Source organism: Lichenostomus cassidix, chromosome 1, assembly GCF_008360975.1.
Source record: "Lichenostomus cassidix isolate B80296 chromosome 1, HeHo_3.0, whole genome shotgun sequence".
NCBI classification, from domain to species: Eukaryota; Metazoa; Chordata; class Aves; order Passeriformes; family Meliphagidae; genus Lichenostomus; species Lichenostomus cassidix.
Genome location: NC_139479.1, coordinates 107,857,588 through 107,872,782, shown reverse-complemented (window position 1 = coordinate 107,872,782; position 15,195 = coordinate 107,857,588). Strand labels below are relative to the sequence as shown.

The 15,195-nt window shown below is 38.3% G+C and overlaps 1 long non-coding RNA gene across 1 annotated transcript in view; it reads left to right on the top strand.

Annotated features, from left to right (window-relative positions):
* Window positions 1-15,195, top strand: part of LOC146445507 (uncharacterized) — a 63,006-nt gene extending 47,811 nt beyond the window's left edge. Inside the window, exons 2-3 of the long non-coding RNA XR_014852376.1 lie at window positions 14,700-14,873; window positions 14,957-15,195. This is a non-coding gene — a long non-coding RNA (uncharacterized LOC146445507). The remainder of the gene's footprint in view (window positions 1-14,699; window positions 14,874-14,956) is intronic.

Sequence of the window (15,195 nt, the reverse complement as noted above, 5' to 3'; positions counted from 1 at the left end):
ACGTGGATAATTTGGAACATGTATTGTGAAAAGGTTTGTATTTGCAGGACTTGCATTCTGAAGCTATTGAGAGGTGCCAGGGAGAATGCACTTCTCTTCCTCCTGCTCTTACAGAGTCCTTGTGTGATGCTAATCAGAGCAGATTTATAGAGTGCATAGTAAATAAAGCCTGAACAAAGGGATGTATCCTTAGAAGAAGTAAAGAAAGTATTGACTAGTTGTTACAAAGAGTGAAGTGTCTATTGTGTGCCCTGAATGGCACTAGTATTGTAGGGAAAAGGAAAATCACAGGATTAAAGCCAGCCTGGAAGCACAGTCACAGCATACCTTAAAGTTTCCATTTCAAGTTCCTGAGGCAACTGCAAATGGCATTTTCCTAGGTTGGTTTTGTTGGTTTGGTTTTTTGGGGGTTTTTTTTGAAAGTTTGATTTTGAAACATTAATATTCTTTAAAAGGGGAATTTTGCTTTCACTCAGTATAATTGTGCCAATGCTGATTCATAAGTACACTTTCTGACAATAACAGCTACCCTTACAGATCTTTGAAGAAAACTTGGCAGAGAGACCTAAGGTTAATTCCTGGTATGAAGCTGTTATTCCCAGCCTCACAGTACACAAAATTACTGACCTGCCTGAATAACAAAATTGCTATTTTATCACGGGTTGATTTGCTGTCTGGAAAGATCTCTGTAGCTTAAGAACTTTCTGTTTAAGTAATCCTGGAGCAATTTGTTTTGTTTCTAGCTGAGCTTGAACAGTAAATGTATAGGATGAAATATTTATGCAGAGAAACGAAAGTCATAGTGGATCAAAAATGGCTACATTACTAAATTACAATAGGTCAGGGGTTCCTTAGTAAGGCTGCAAAGAGTGAGAGATACCAAAAAAAGTTTAATTATATATATTGATGTACAATATCAATGAAAATTGCACAATGACACTGTTTACTACAGCAATTCAGATTCATTCCCAGCTGGTGTGTAAAGACAATAAAAATGTTTGTGTTATTTTGTTGAATATATTAGTAAAGTACGTAATTGGTTTTTGTTCAATTTGCTAGAATATAAAGAATGAACAAGTGATCTTGGATGGTGACATAATGACAAGAGGTAGATTTCTGCCTTCTTTGGCTCAGTCTTTACCGTGGCAAGGTTGGCTTTCTTGCCCCTGACATGTCCTGTGTCCAGTGCCTGTCCCTGGAAATGTAGAATACCAATGCTAAAAGAAGACCAGGAAAGGGACAGCTTAAGCAAACAGGAGAAGCATAAGCCTACAGGACTGGATGCTGAGGGAACAATCTGAAGGCATTGCAAGGCTGCTTTCTGTCATCTGGGAGAGGTTGTGGCCATTTGTGAATGTCACGAATTGCGAATAAAATAGAAAGTCTATCTACATTCATTAAAGGAAAGGGGAAATATTCAGGTGACTAATGGCCAGTCAGTCCACCTTTGGTCCTTAATAAGACTAAGGACCAAATTCTACTGATTTGCTGTTGGTAGGGACACCAAAAAACCCCAACACATTGACTTATTATCTACTTTGCATTCCCCAAGGTAAAGTTGTATCTTAAAAACCTCTGCTTGGCTTTGGGGAAGACACGACTGGCTTTGTGGATGAGAACAGAGGATGTAGTTTATTCTGATGGCAGCAGAGCTTTGGACATGGTCTCTCACAGTAGTATTTCTGCAGCCAAAGTGGTAAAAATAGGCTGGACAGATGGAAGACTTGCTAGGCTGCCAAATATGATCAGTGGCGTGGAGTCCAACTGGCGTGTGATTATTAGTGGCATTCCTCAGCAGCTGATACAGGGGCAAATACTGATTAATGTCTCTATTAATGAGCAGAGTGGTGGGAATGATGATAAATCCTCATCAAGTTTGCAGATGACACCAGTGCTGGGACCAACAAATAAGTTGGAGGGAAGGACTGTCATTCAGAGATAATTCAATAACCCCAAGAAATGGGCTGACAGAAATGTCATGGAGCTCAATAGTGGCAGACTGAAGAACATAAGGCTAGGGGAAGATCTAAATGTCACTTTCAACTTCTTAAAAAGGATTTATAGAGAAGATGGAGCTAGACTTCTGTCAGAGTTTCACAGCAAAAGGGCAAGAGGCAATGAAAGGAGGCTGCAGGAAGGGAAAATGTAATTAGATCTAAGATAAAAAATTCCTCACTGTGGGGATGGTTGAACACTGGACCTAGTTGTTCAGAGAATTTTAGATTCCCCATTTCCAGAGATAGCTAAATTTAAATTATCCCTGCATTGAGATGGGAGCTGGATACAGATGACTCCCAAAGCCTTTCCAACCTCACGTATTTAATGATCATATGAAGATGAGACTGAATCACAGAATAACAGAACTCACAGAATTCCAGAACCCAATTTATAACGTTAGAAAAGGCCTGTTAGATGGTCAAATCTATTATTTACTAAGGAAAAAAATGTAAAAAGAGGGAATTGTTTGATACAGGGACAGAAGAGGTTTTAGACAGACTTCCCTGTTTGTGTGAATGTAGGCCAGGAGCTACCACAGTTACTGCCCACCACAAAATATTGTGAAGAGTCTTTTGATCTTTGAAAGACAGACTGTAGCAAAGCAGCACACCACACACATAGCTTAGCTTTGTCTGCAGTGTAACTGAGAGTGGAGCTCACCCTAATTTATATCCTGCTGATGAAATAGACTCTGGACTTTTGGAGGGACTTGGATGGGAAGTATTAGCAACTCACTTACTGGCTGAAAACTGCATGAGTTTATGCATGACTCTTGTGGTAAACTTCTCAAATCTTCTGCTCTGGAACACTAGGAAGCATTTCCAAATACATTCTTTTAAGGTCTCCATCTATCCCTGGAGAGAAAATGGAGCAACCCTTGTTCTGCACAGTAGTTAACAAATATGTAGTCATATTGACTTAGATCAGATATAGCCAGCTTCTTACATTTGACTAACTTTACTTTAGTTCTGACCTTTTCTTGCACATTAATCTTATAACTGGCTTAATGCTGATCTCCTCTATTCTATTCGTATCATTAATGGAGGTTTTCTTGCCACAGACGAGTGTAAGAAAGAGTTTTAAAACCTGTTTCAGTTGTTAGCAAAACTACAGCCATCCTAAGAAAAGAGGAAAGATTTAATTACTTCAAAGATTTTAGGATGTATTTGTAAGTATTCTGATAATTTTGTTTCATGCTGTGATGTCACCCCTGAGGATCACTGTGATTTTGGTGTTTGTGGTCATTTGTCCTTCAGAATTCCTCTTTAAGTTATGCCATGAAACAGGAATACCAAGATGCAATTGCAAAATAGGTTAATTTAAAAGATGTCATACTATTTTTTTTTTTTATTCCAATAAACAAGTATTATAAATCAATATTGCATAAAATCATTTGCTGTCCATACACTAACTTGCTCGACAAAGTGAAGTTAAACACGTTCTTTTTAATTTTATTTCCTTCAAGAAATAAAAATCTATTCCTTTGAATAATTTTTGAGAAAATTCAGCACAAAATGCAAACACTTGTGTCCATTTTCTTTCTGACAGTATGGCCTTAAGCCTAAGAAATTCACAAATGACATTTTTTTGACCTTGATTCTACTCACTTTGGGGATATGCAAATGATTGCACTAAATTTTGGGACTTTTTATTTTGGTTTGGTTCTAAAGGGATATTTTAACTGTGATAATCACAAAAATTACCAAAGAAGGAGGATTTGTGTTGAAAGTTTCTCTTTAAAAGTCAAGCATGACTGCACGAATCTTAATTGGCCCTTCAGTCTGTGCACGTTAGATGGACATTGAAAAGAGAATCTTAATTTCCTAACATTTTGTTAGGAACGTTGAGATCTATTCTGTCCAAGATGGATGCAGAACACTACATGGCTCAGGAAACTGGTAATGCAACACCAAGTTTATTATTACCCAATTCACAGCCTCGGATTCAGACATGGTGATGACTGAAAGTCATTACCATCTGACAACTGCTCCATAAATTTACGTCAAAGGCAATGATGATTCCAGTCTGGTTTGTTAAGGGCATCTGTCCGCTTAATAAAATCATCTCTGCTCTTGGGTTAGATTTCAAAGACTAAACAGGCATAGAAAACAAGCATTCAGGAAAAGGCCCAGGGGTGCAGCGGGGTTGTGTAAATAAATAGACACAGCCCTGGCTCCTCCTGGGAGCTTTCTGGAATCCTTAATTGATTCCTAGACCTTGGCAGCTCTGGAACGATAAGCAAACTACAGGCAGTTTGCTTGGCTGTTTTCCTTGAGAGAGTCCATGATATTTCCTCACAAATATAAAGATGTTGCATTGAATCACTGAGGTTGGAATGGGGATCTGTTTGTCCCAAAAGCAATAATTTTCTGATACAGAACTTAAACATTTTCTGAAGCTCGTGAAGAAGATTTTTTCAATCCCACATTCCCACTGTTGCAGTTTAATGTTTATAGGATTGCATCTTCAGTGTGAGGCAGTGATTAGCTCCTTTCAGAGGAAAACAAGACATCTGGCAAGCTGTCAAAGCCATATCTTTTAGTATATGTCCTATGTTCTTTTGTTCTCAATATAAACAGCATAAATGTGATGAATGTATAGATGTGAGCACATAAATAACTAGTGCAAGCCTTCTTTCCTGCAGCCATTTTAAAGGTATGAAATTCAGGAATTTAGGCCAGCTTATTTCCACACCTGGAAAATTATCTGCCTTTATTTCATTTTCCACTAATAGAAACAAAAAAAGAAGCTATTTTTTTTTTCTATTACTCATGGTACATGCAAATTTGTGGGTATTTCATAAAATAAACTTACTTATTTTGCAAAAGACAGGAAGGGTTTTTATTGTAAACTCAGGCTTGACTTTTTTTTTTTTCTCTTGCACTGCATTTCCAAGTGAGATTAAACCTCTTATAAACTGATTGTATTCAAAAGTAATTTCATGAAGCAGCTACAGGCCAGTGACTATTCAGCATTTCTTTGAACAGGCCTGACAGGTGTGCAGGTGCTGGTTGCCCTGGCAAGTTTCATCTTCTTAAGTTAGTTTTTCTGCTGGTGTAAACTGATGTCACTCCATGAAATTCAAAGGATATGTCTGAATTTAGCTACAGGTGAATTATATTGGAAGAGCACATTCCAGGTATGTGTTCTGGGCATATTCAGACCATGTTATCAAAAGCTGAGGCAAGCCCTAAATATGAAATCTGCAGTTCAGCCTCTTCTTAAGTGAGGGAGAAAATGGTAAATGTAGAATTCAAAAATGGGTATTGTGGGTTTGGGATGCTTAAGTGTGAGTGTAGTAAAATTGAAATTTTAGATTTCATTTTCTTTGCCCTTCTCCTCTTACATCCTCATTTTCCTGTTGCCATGCAGACAAACATTCTCAGTTATGTTTAGGACGCTTGTTTATAGGGCTTTCTCTCAACCCAATCAAGGAATTGATTTGGGCTAATAAAAAAGGCAGTCAGGGAAGGCTTTTTTCATTTTTAAGAGAGAATCCTAATCAGAGCTGTAGCACAGAGTAGAAAATTATTGTGCCAGCATAGTAGAAAGCAAAGTGCACCATGAGACAGGGGGAGGAATAGTTTAAGGTGCCATTGCCACCAAACACTTTGCATTTGAAGTTACATCTTTAGAGGAGTTCCTACAAACATGTGAGTACTGCTGTGTGTTTGTTCAACAAGATGCTTACAGCTGCCCACCAAAGGCTCCAACAAGTGTAAAAGGGACAGACAAGTGGGTTTACTTATCAGAGATTCAAATTAAGTGGGGAAAACTGGGTTGATAGCATCTGAATGTCTTAGAAACCAGCTACATGGTATTTTAGAGATGCTGTTTCTAAGCTTCACTGTGTGAGTCAAGAAATTTGACTCATAACCTGACATGAAATAAAAGCAAAGCATATGAGAAAGTAGGAGACCAGAGGGATCAGTTTTGCTGGCTGTTACCTTGATACTTTTTTTGGCAGGTGATAAAGGTTAAAGGATAAAGGATTTTAAGCAAGCCAAGAGGGTGCACCAGTGAACCAGGGTCAATATCACAGGAGGAAATAAAAGACATGCTCTGCCCCAAAGTCTAACACATAAAATTGAATAAGCTGTCAGCTTTATGTAATTTTTACTCTAGGGTGGAAATTAGTAGTTACCTTAGCAACACTGAGTATCACTGGAGACATAACCATGCTGACTCTGATTTACAGAGATGCATTTACCTTGACAATGTATTAAGTAACCTTTCTGAATGTTTTATTGTGTTTTTTATGACGAACGAGGCACATTGCAACCAAGAAAAATGGTTTCTCCAGATTTCAAAACACTAAATGCTGGCCAGACCCTTACCTGGCATAAATCTAAGACTTCATTTGCCAAGGAAGTAATGTTGATTTATTGCAGTGGAAAAACCAGCTCATCATTTTGAGCAGCACCATGGTTTATTACCAGTCACTCTTTTAACTTGTCAGCTATGAGAGGGTTTGATTTTGTAATATCATGGTCATGAAAATGAGAATGGTTAACAACCCTTGGTGCTGCCAGATCTATTGGGGTAATTGAAGTGTGCCTTTACCTCTAAATTCAGGGTTGGCTTAGATTCCCTTCTGTCACAGAATGCTTCAAATATTAAGAACACAACAAAGAAGTCATTACTGAAAGCAAAGCCTTTTATCAGGAAAGTTCTGAATTTGGTCCTATGATGCTGCATGGTTCATATTACATGCTAGTTGAATTATTTAATCCAATAAAGTTGTCAGCAGCCTGAGCTTCCTTATACACATACCACAGAGCCATCTTCAAAAGATACATTAAAGTATATTGCATCTTATTTTAAATACTCCAAGCAAGAGTGAGTCTGCTGTTTTCCAGGCTAAATTATTAGCTCTCAATACATGGAAATGCTCTTTATTTGGATGCTGAATTTATTAAATTTTTAGCTTCTTCAGCTCATGTATTGTGAATGAATTCTGATACTGCAGATTTTCAGGTTACTTCAAAGTATAAGTACACTATATACTCTGGAAAGTTTTATCATTATTTTACTCCATAGTAAACAAAACAGATAGAATTTATAGCATGACTCTCTGAGTTGTTTTGGGGATCTTCTTAGAACTCTACTAAAATCTCTCCTTGAAGCACAAGCACCAAGTGGTGGTAAATGTTACCTTCTTCCACCTGTAGCTACCTTGTCCCCAGAGGCAAAACACATTCCTAATTTTGTTTCACTTTTTTATGCCTCCCAGGTCTACAGCTTATTGGGTGCAAGGAAGCTAGGTATTGATTTTCATTTTGTTTCTCCAGTTATCTGTTCTTTTTCCACCTGGACACCTTGTCCTGTCAATTTTGAGAACTTGTTCTTTTCGCCAGGATTTCCAGGCATGTGTCAGCCAATTCTAAATGTAATGTGGAAATGGAACATGAGGTTCATGCAGGAAGGCACAACAGCTTCCTGCATGTGAAATCTGAGCATAGAATACAAAGACACAGCCCCAGTTATAAATAATGGTGTGCTGTGAGATTTCCAATGTATTTGGCAACCGCCAAACAATACATATGTGCTGTAGTTTTGTGGTGAACTCTGAATTAACCAATTACTAACCCATTTACCTACATCATTGACACTAGAGTTCATGCCCAAGCTGCTCCCTCTGAAGACTCAGTAACTCAGTAGACTTTCTTTCACTGATGTTTTCTGGAGCAAACTCTTCTGCCCTGCTGGGTAAAATCTTCATTCCTTGTTACTAAGTGGATTTCCTTGTGTTTTGCTATATTTATACCCAATGTCACTTTGATAACATCTCAATCAGTAAATTTATACCTTTCTGTAGCAGATCACTTTTTATTGTTATTATTGTTACTTACTATAGTGTAACCTTCATGCTATCCACAGACATCACTAGGCATCACACAGAGTGCTGATAAAATTATTCAATAATTTTGGATGATAGATTTATCCTTACTGGACTTTGCCAATAGTGCATTTACACTCTAAAACCAATTATGATTTTTAGAGATCTGCCAGTTATTCAACTCTTATTCCATCTATTGTGCCTTGTAATGTTGCTGTTAAAAATCTTGCCAAGATGAAAGTAGAAACAAGGTAAACTCTTTTTGAGAAGTGTTGGTATGTTCCATTGGTGGCACTGCCTTATAAACTTGGCACGTGATTGTGTCCAGAAAGAGATAACAGTCCTGTATATTTTAATAAGAGACACATATCACAAAACTTTCTGGTTTTGGTGCCACAGAATCGTGAGTGAACTGCCTTTTATTTGTGTGTAAAGTTTGAATGGAGACAGTGTTTGTTTAGTACCCCTAGCTGTCTCCTTATCAGAAGCATTTTCTAAAATCAAAATTTGACCTTGACTTTAAAAATCCTTTAACACTTTCTCAGGCTGATTCAGATCCTTGATTCAAGCCAAGATCCCTTCTTAGTAGGGATAAGCTCTCCAGACATTTTTTTGAAAACATCCATTTCAGCCAAGTTAAAACATAATATTTTTAAAAGGTTAGAGATTCTGATACTGAATCATATTCTCTCATTATATGATTTTTTTTCCATCCAACAGTATTAAACTTGCTGTTCTTGCCATAACATTTTATTACATGAAGAAACATCCTTTTGCTTTGTACCAAGTATGATTACAATTTTCAGCTGTATATTTATTTACGTCTACTTCTGATTTTTCTGTCTATGGTTGATAATGGCCTATTTTCTCAGCAAATGTTTTTTTCTCTTCCTACAATACAGAATATATATTTTTTTCTTTTTTTCCTGTTGGTTACAGGTCTAGTTTCTGATTGGTTTTGTATTTTTTTTTTTCCCTAGGGTTGTAAACTTACTTATTATCTTCTAAAATTAAATGCTTAAAATTAACTTTGTTACTATAGCAAAAAACATGTGAAATATATTTTAAAACCAATGGATTAATTTGTAGCCAATATTTATCAAGCACAAAGATTGATCAAATATTAAGTATCTGTATTTTCAGTGGGAATTAGAGGTTTTAACTAATCAAAATTTTAATGGAATTAATCTGCCGAGTCTGGGGTGAAGTGTGTTAGTAATTTCTGGGGTTTCTATATTTTTTAGTTTTTACCTGCTGCTATTTTTGTTCATAACCTTATCAGTTTATTTTGCATATGCTGTTACCATTTGAGATTAAATCAGTGTTTGTTTAGCTTTTACTTATTCTTCTCATTTCTAATAACTGAGAAGAGGTAAGTGAGGTCCCTGGTCCTGTGATTTGATGAAATTTCTGTGATTTGTGCTTTTTTAATAGATGCTCAAATGATTACCATTGGTACAGTTAACCGTGGAGAAATTGTGGGAACCAGGGAATATCCACCCCCATGTTTTTCTAAACATATGGAAGACAAGATTATTTAAATGTGTCTTCTTGGGAGCTGGCTCCTGGCATTAGAGATCTGTCCTGTATTCCTTCCAGCATGAGATATTTGAAACCTTTGTGAAATGCAGATTTATTCCTGAATTATTGTACCACCAAAACACTTGTGATTGAGATGTGTGTTTGTGTCTCTCCTTTAGGTCAGAACTTTTTCTCTTCTGGGCCAATGTAATCATGCTCTTCACCACTGATTTCCAGTTCAGATTCATCCTGGTGAGAATTATTCTCATACTCTTTGTGTTTTCTACTGCACTCAGTACATCCCACAAATGAGCACTGCAGGACTTGGTACATCATTGCTTGAACCAGATCTTAAGGAAGGCCACCTATTTGTTTTCATTTCATTAAATTTAGTTTTCAGAAGTCCAAACAGCTGCACATAGAGCAGATGCTCCCCTTAACTGAAATGTTTCAGCTGCAGAATCAACCTTCAAGGTGCTCAGGTGGGTGCCAGACTGGACACTTTGACTCTTAGGTTTCCATTTCTTGAGTTGCTAAAATATTCCCTTTGCTCACAAAGCAACTGCCATGTATCAGAGGTGTCAGGACTTAAGGAATAACTTCCTAAAACTGCAATGAACTTGCAAGCAAACATTGTGGGGGGAAAAAGGGTTCAGTTTAAGCGGCAGATGAAACATGTTTTTAATTGCTCTGAGAGCTGCAGAAGTGTCTAGAGAGAGGAGGATCCTGCAAATTCTAGTGTGTTTAGCCCTGCAGTGTTGCAAGGGCACAAAGAAGTCCATGAAATAAGGCAGATCATGGGTAAAATAGAGATGTATAACAGCTCTAGGGGAAAAAAAAAAAAGAAATTAGAAATATGCTTTTCTACTTGTAAACACATGGATAACAGTCACAGTGCCGCTTCTGAAAACAAAGGTTAAAATCAACTCCTTAGGTGCAAAGGAAGAAAAGCAAACACTTTTTGCATACATTTTTGGATCCTGTGGATTTCTCCCGTAACTGTTCCCTTGGAACTACTTCTTTCTTGATAGGAGGAACTAATTTTTATGTACAGGAGCAGTGCCTGAAGAAATCATTAGGGCAATGAATATTTCAGAAAGAGCATGGGGAGCACTTCGGGGAGAAAGGCATATCAGCAGGAAACCTGCTCTGAGGAAGTTTATGGCATTTTAAATCATTTCCTGGCCTCTTTTTTTGCATGTTAGAAGATCATTATATTGGCAACATATTCATCATAGTTTTGAAAGCTGGATTTTTCCCTGCTACAAGGGGAGAGGGTCAACAATAGCTGTGTAAAGAATGCATCATATTTCTTTACTTATTTTCTGCAGTAGTGCTTGGATTGCGATTTTATTGTTTGTTGGGGTTGGTTTGTTTGTTTGTTTTTTGATGGGAGTTATGAATGACCAAAGAGTCAGCAAAAAAAGCTAGATCTTGTCAATCCACAGATGTGTGGGGTGAGAATGTGATACTGAATATGACGAGAGCTGGAAGCTTGTGTCTTGCTGCTGATCCCATGCTTGTTGTCTTTGCTTTTGGAAAGAACTCTGGCATTTCCTCTGCCTGAGTTCCCATAGAAGTGAAAAGAGCTGTTGTCACCAGAAAAAACCTGTGCATTGTCTCTGTGCAAGGCAGAGGCTCAGAGTTCCATGCTGCGGTGGTATGAAAATGGTTAAAGGAAGGAGGAAATAACCAAACTAATCCTAAACCTGCTGGAATATCTGGGAGGGTTCTGGACAAACCATTGTGACTCAAGTTTTGTCAGTAAGTTATCCCTGGCTTTAGCCATTTGGAGAAGAATTGATGAACCTTCCCCACACTGAAATGTCTTGAAAGGGGGTGAGTTGATCTTACTTGGCTGCCAGGCAGCCACCCAACTTCTCTATCACTTTCCCTGCTCAGAAGAAAAGGGGGGTGAAATAGAAAGAGAAATGCTCATGTGCTCAGGTAAAGACAAGGAGATCTCTTGCTAATTACTGCCACAGGAAAAACAGACTTGGCATTAATTAATTAATGAGGAAATTAGTTAATGGTAAAAATTTATTTATTGCTAATTAAATTAGAATTGGATAGTGAGAAACAAAGACAAAAGCTAAAGCACCTTCCTTTCACTCCATCACTTTCTCGCAGGTTCAGCCTCACTTCTTCATTCCCCACTCTGCCTCCTCCCCGTTCCAAGCTGTGTAGGAGGTTGGAGGGTTGTGGTCAATCCATAACAGCTCCTTTCTGCTCTTTCTTTCTCTTAACATCACCTGTCCTGTGCTCCAGCATGGGCCCTTCCCATGGGCTGCAGTCCCTGGGGATAAAGCTGCTCCAATGTGGGCTCTTGATGGGCCACAGTTCCTTGAGGAAATATCCATCACCCTAGCATGGGTCTCCCATGGGCTGCAGGAGTATCTATCTATGCCCACATGATTTCCCCAAGGGCTGCAGAAGAAGCTCTGGTGCAGCCTCTGAAGCAGTTCCTCCTCCTCTTCTCACATTTTCTTTGTTCCTTTTGCCTACCCTGTCTTTTACAAAATGGCACCATGGCTGGATGGGATGGAGTTAACTTTCTCCATAGCAGCCTCTGTGATGTTTTACTTACAAAACTGTCTTTACCTCAACCTACAAGTTTTCAGCATTTTTTCTTTGATTTTTCCCCCATCCCGCTAGAGGTGTGGGAACGAGTGAGTGACTGGTTGCAGGCTTAGCTGCTGGCCAGGATCAACCCACCACAAAGTCAGGATTTTGCCCAACAGGCAGCCTCAGGAAGAAAGCAGCTCCCAGCTTCTGCTGAGCTGGAAACCTCTGCTTCATGTATAGATAATATAGTTGTCACAGCTCGAGGCAGCTTGTGTCACAGATCAGGAGCTCCACAGCAGAAGGAACCTCTCATTACAGGGGAGGGGGACAGGAAGCACCTTGAGATGAAACCTCACTAAAAAGGTTTTAAAACAAATTTAAAAAATGAATAAGAATAAATTGCCAGGGCCAGATGCCATTCACCCATGAATATGAAGCTGGTGAACTGCTAACTCTGCCTTGCAATATATTCTTTGAATCATCCTCAGTACCTGAGGAAGGAAAGTGGTAAGTATGACAGAAAATTCTAAAAAGAACTCCAGAGCAATCCTAGTTAATATAAACAAGCAAATCAGATTTCCATGAGAATAAAAATGGTAGGAGCTGTAAAATAAAGAGAATTAATTAGCCTATCCATGAATAAATATGATGCAGCAAATGAAAGTCAATAGGTTTTTCATAAGGGGAAGTGATTTCTCCCTCTATGTGACAGACACAGGTGATACAGTCAGTGTCATTTACCTAGTTATGTAAATTAGCCCTGAAACAGAGGGCTTCCTGGAAAACAGGAAATTATCATTAGGAGGTGTCTTTGTTGGATGATAAATCATTAGGAGGTTAGGTTTTATAATGGAAATTCATTATCGATGAGGCTCCAGGTCCTCTGTTTGGGACTCACAGTGCTTCATATGCATATTTTCAGCTTGGAGAAAGGGATGAATCGGCAAATTAAACATGGTGATACCAAGCAGGCTGTAAAGATGCTTTGTGTGCTGAACAATTAGATAACACAGGGTCAGGCAGTAGATATTCCCAGTTTTGTGTATGTTTCTTTACATGCATGCATATATGCATGTATTTGCAGCCCTGATGAACTTCAAATAAGCTACCATGTAGGAGAGACCTATTAACTGTGAAGATCAAGTTTTCTGAGGACTCAAAAATCCCCAACCACACCACCCTGTATTTCTAGTACATCAAGAGTTTGAATGTTGTGACATGGCATTTTCCCCATCTCAGAAAAGGAGAATTAGAGCTCAAAACAGCATGTGGAGAACAGCAAGGCCAATAAGGCTTCCATGACAGAAAATATTAAAAAGACTAGGATTACTTACCATGGAAAGCAAGTGGCTGAAGTAGAGGTATGGCCTAAAAATCAGTTAATGGGGGGAAAATCTTTCAGTGTCAACGCCTAGTTTTTATACAGGAAGTAGGGGACATCTGTTGAAAGTATTGGAAAATAAGATTAAAGCAAGTGATTTTTTTTTTCTTTTCTTTTTTCTTAGTATAGACTGTGGTGAACATTGTCATACATTTCTGTGGGTGTTTGCATACAAATGAGTTCAAAAGGACAAGAACACTGACAAGTGTTAAACTTTGGGGATCTGCATTTATCTTCTGTCTTAGAAAATTTGTGTGTTTTAGTTTGCCAGATCTGACTGAGTGACTTAGCATAAGGATCATAAGGATCAGTTTAATGCTGTTTTACCTCAACATTTTTTCCTAGTCTGAAATTTTACAGTCCCTGGCATGATGAAGAAACTTAGCCTTTTCACATTAATTGGTTCTTTGTGTTTAACTTCTATTATTTTACTGCAAATAACTGAACGCACGCTGGAACTGCTCCTACATTAATGACAAATTTAGTGGAGAGTCATAGAGGAAGGGAAGCAAATTCCCAGATTAACTAAGAGATCCCTTTCCAATGAAACAATACTTCACTGTGAAAACAGAAAAAAAAAAAATAGTAGTGAAAAAACCTGTGCTCCTTGTATTTCCTGAATGTTAGATCAGCAAGCACTTGTTAACCAGCACCAGAGTAGGTGGTCACAGAGGCTAAATTTGTCCTGTTTACCTGTGTCTCCAAGACTGGGATATGGGAAAGTATATTTTGCAATTTCCTTAAGCTGTAACAATCTCTGAGAGAGAGATGAGCAGTGGAAGGCTTGTCTTGAAACATTCTACTGCAGTGTGCATATAATCCTAATGATACCTAACATAAATAATACATATGTGGTATATATTACTTTGCTACAGCATATATATATTTTAAAAAAGATTATTTGCTTTACCTAGCGGTGCGTGTATGTATAAATCTTGGAAGGAAAAATGGGAAGAGAAAGTGTGAATGTTTCCAAGGTAATATAGAAAAGGACAGGATTTCCCACCTGCAGGAAGGGATAAAGGCCAAGGCTTGCTAAAGGAGAAACCTAAAGAGGAATTCCCTAGGCTGTAATTAGGCATCTGTTTGTTTTGCTGTGGTGCAAGGAACCTACAACAAATCATGTGGAGAGGCTGGTTGCTCCTCACACTTCAAGGCAAAAAAGTGCCTAAATGTTACCTTTGGTAACCCAGCTTAAGAAATTTATATTTAAGATTCTTAAATGATGCAACAAGCCCTGCAAAATGTCTCTGAAAATGCTTGTTTATCGTGGTATGTCTCATGATTTTCACTGGGAAAAAAGAGTTACATTTTGAGACATTTGCATATTACAAGTTCACCGAAAAATCTCATTTGTAAAATCGTCATGTTCTCTTTTTCTCTTTTCTGCCTTAGAATCACATCTCAACCTTTAAAGGACAAGTGTCACTACCTAGTGAATGTGTACTCTCAGCCTTGCTCTTCAAAGTTCAGATCAAGCTACGCTGCTGCCAAGACATATCCTTCTGTGGGGAACAATTCACAGATGCCAACCCATTGGAGAATCCAAAAGCTTTGTCTTATGCCAGTGTAAGTTCAGCAGTATTTTCCAGAGCTGTGGATTAAGTCTGCTGGAGCAAAAAAACAGCGATGTGTCTGATCTCTTTCAACAGACGTCAAGATGATTCATCAGTGCTCCCTCTCTAACAGTAACCATCTCCAGTGGGCAGTAAAGAATGACCAAAGAGACTATCAGATGGCAAGGAGCAGGAGTTGGAACGGCGTTTGCCTCGCTCACTTTGTACTTGATTGTGTATCCAGCCATTCCCATCTCCACTTGCAGGGCTTGCTCGAGCATTTAATTGCTTGAATCCCAATGAGCTGAAACTGCTTGGTTCAGGAGATAGCATAA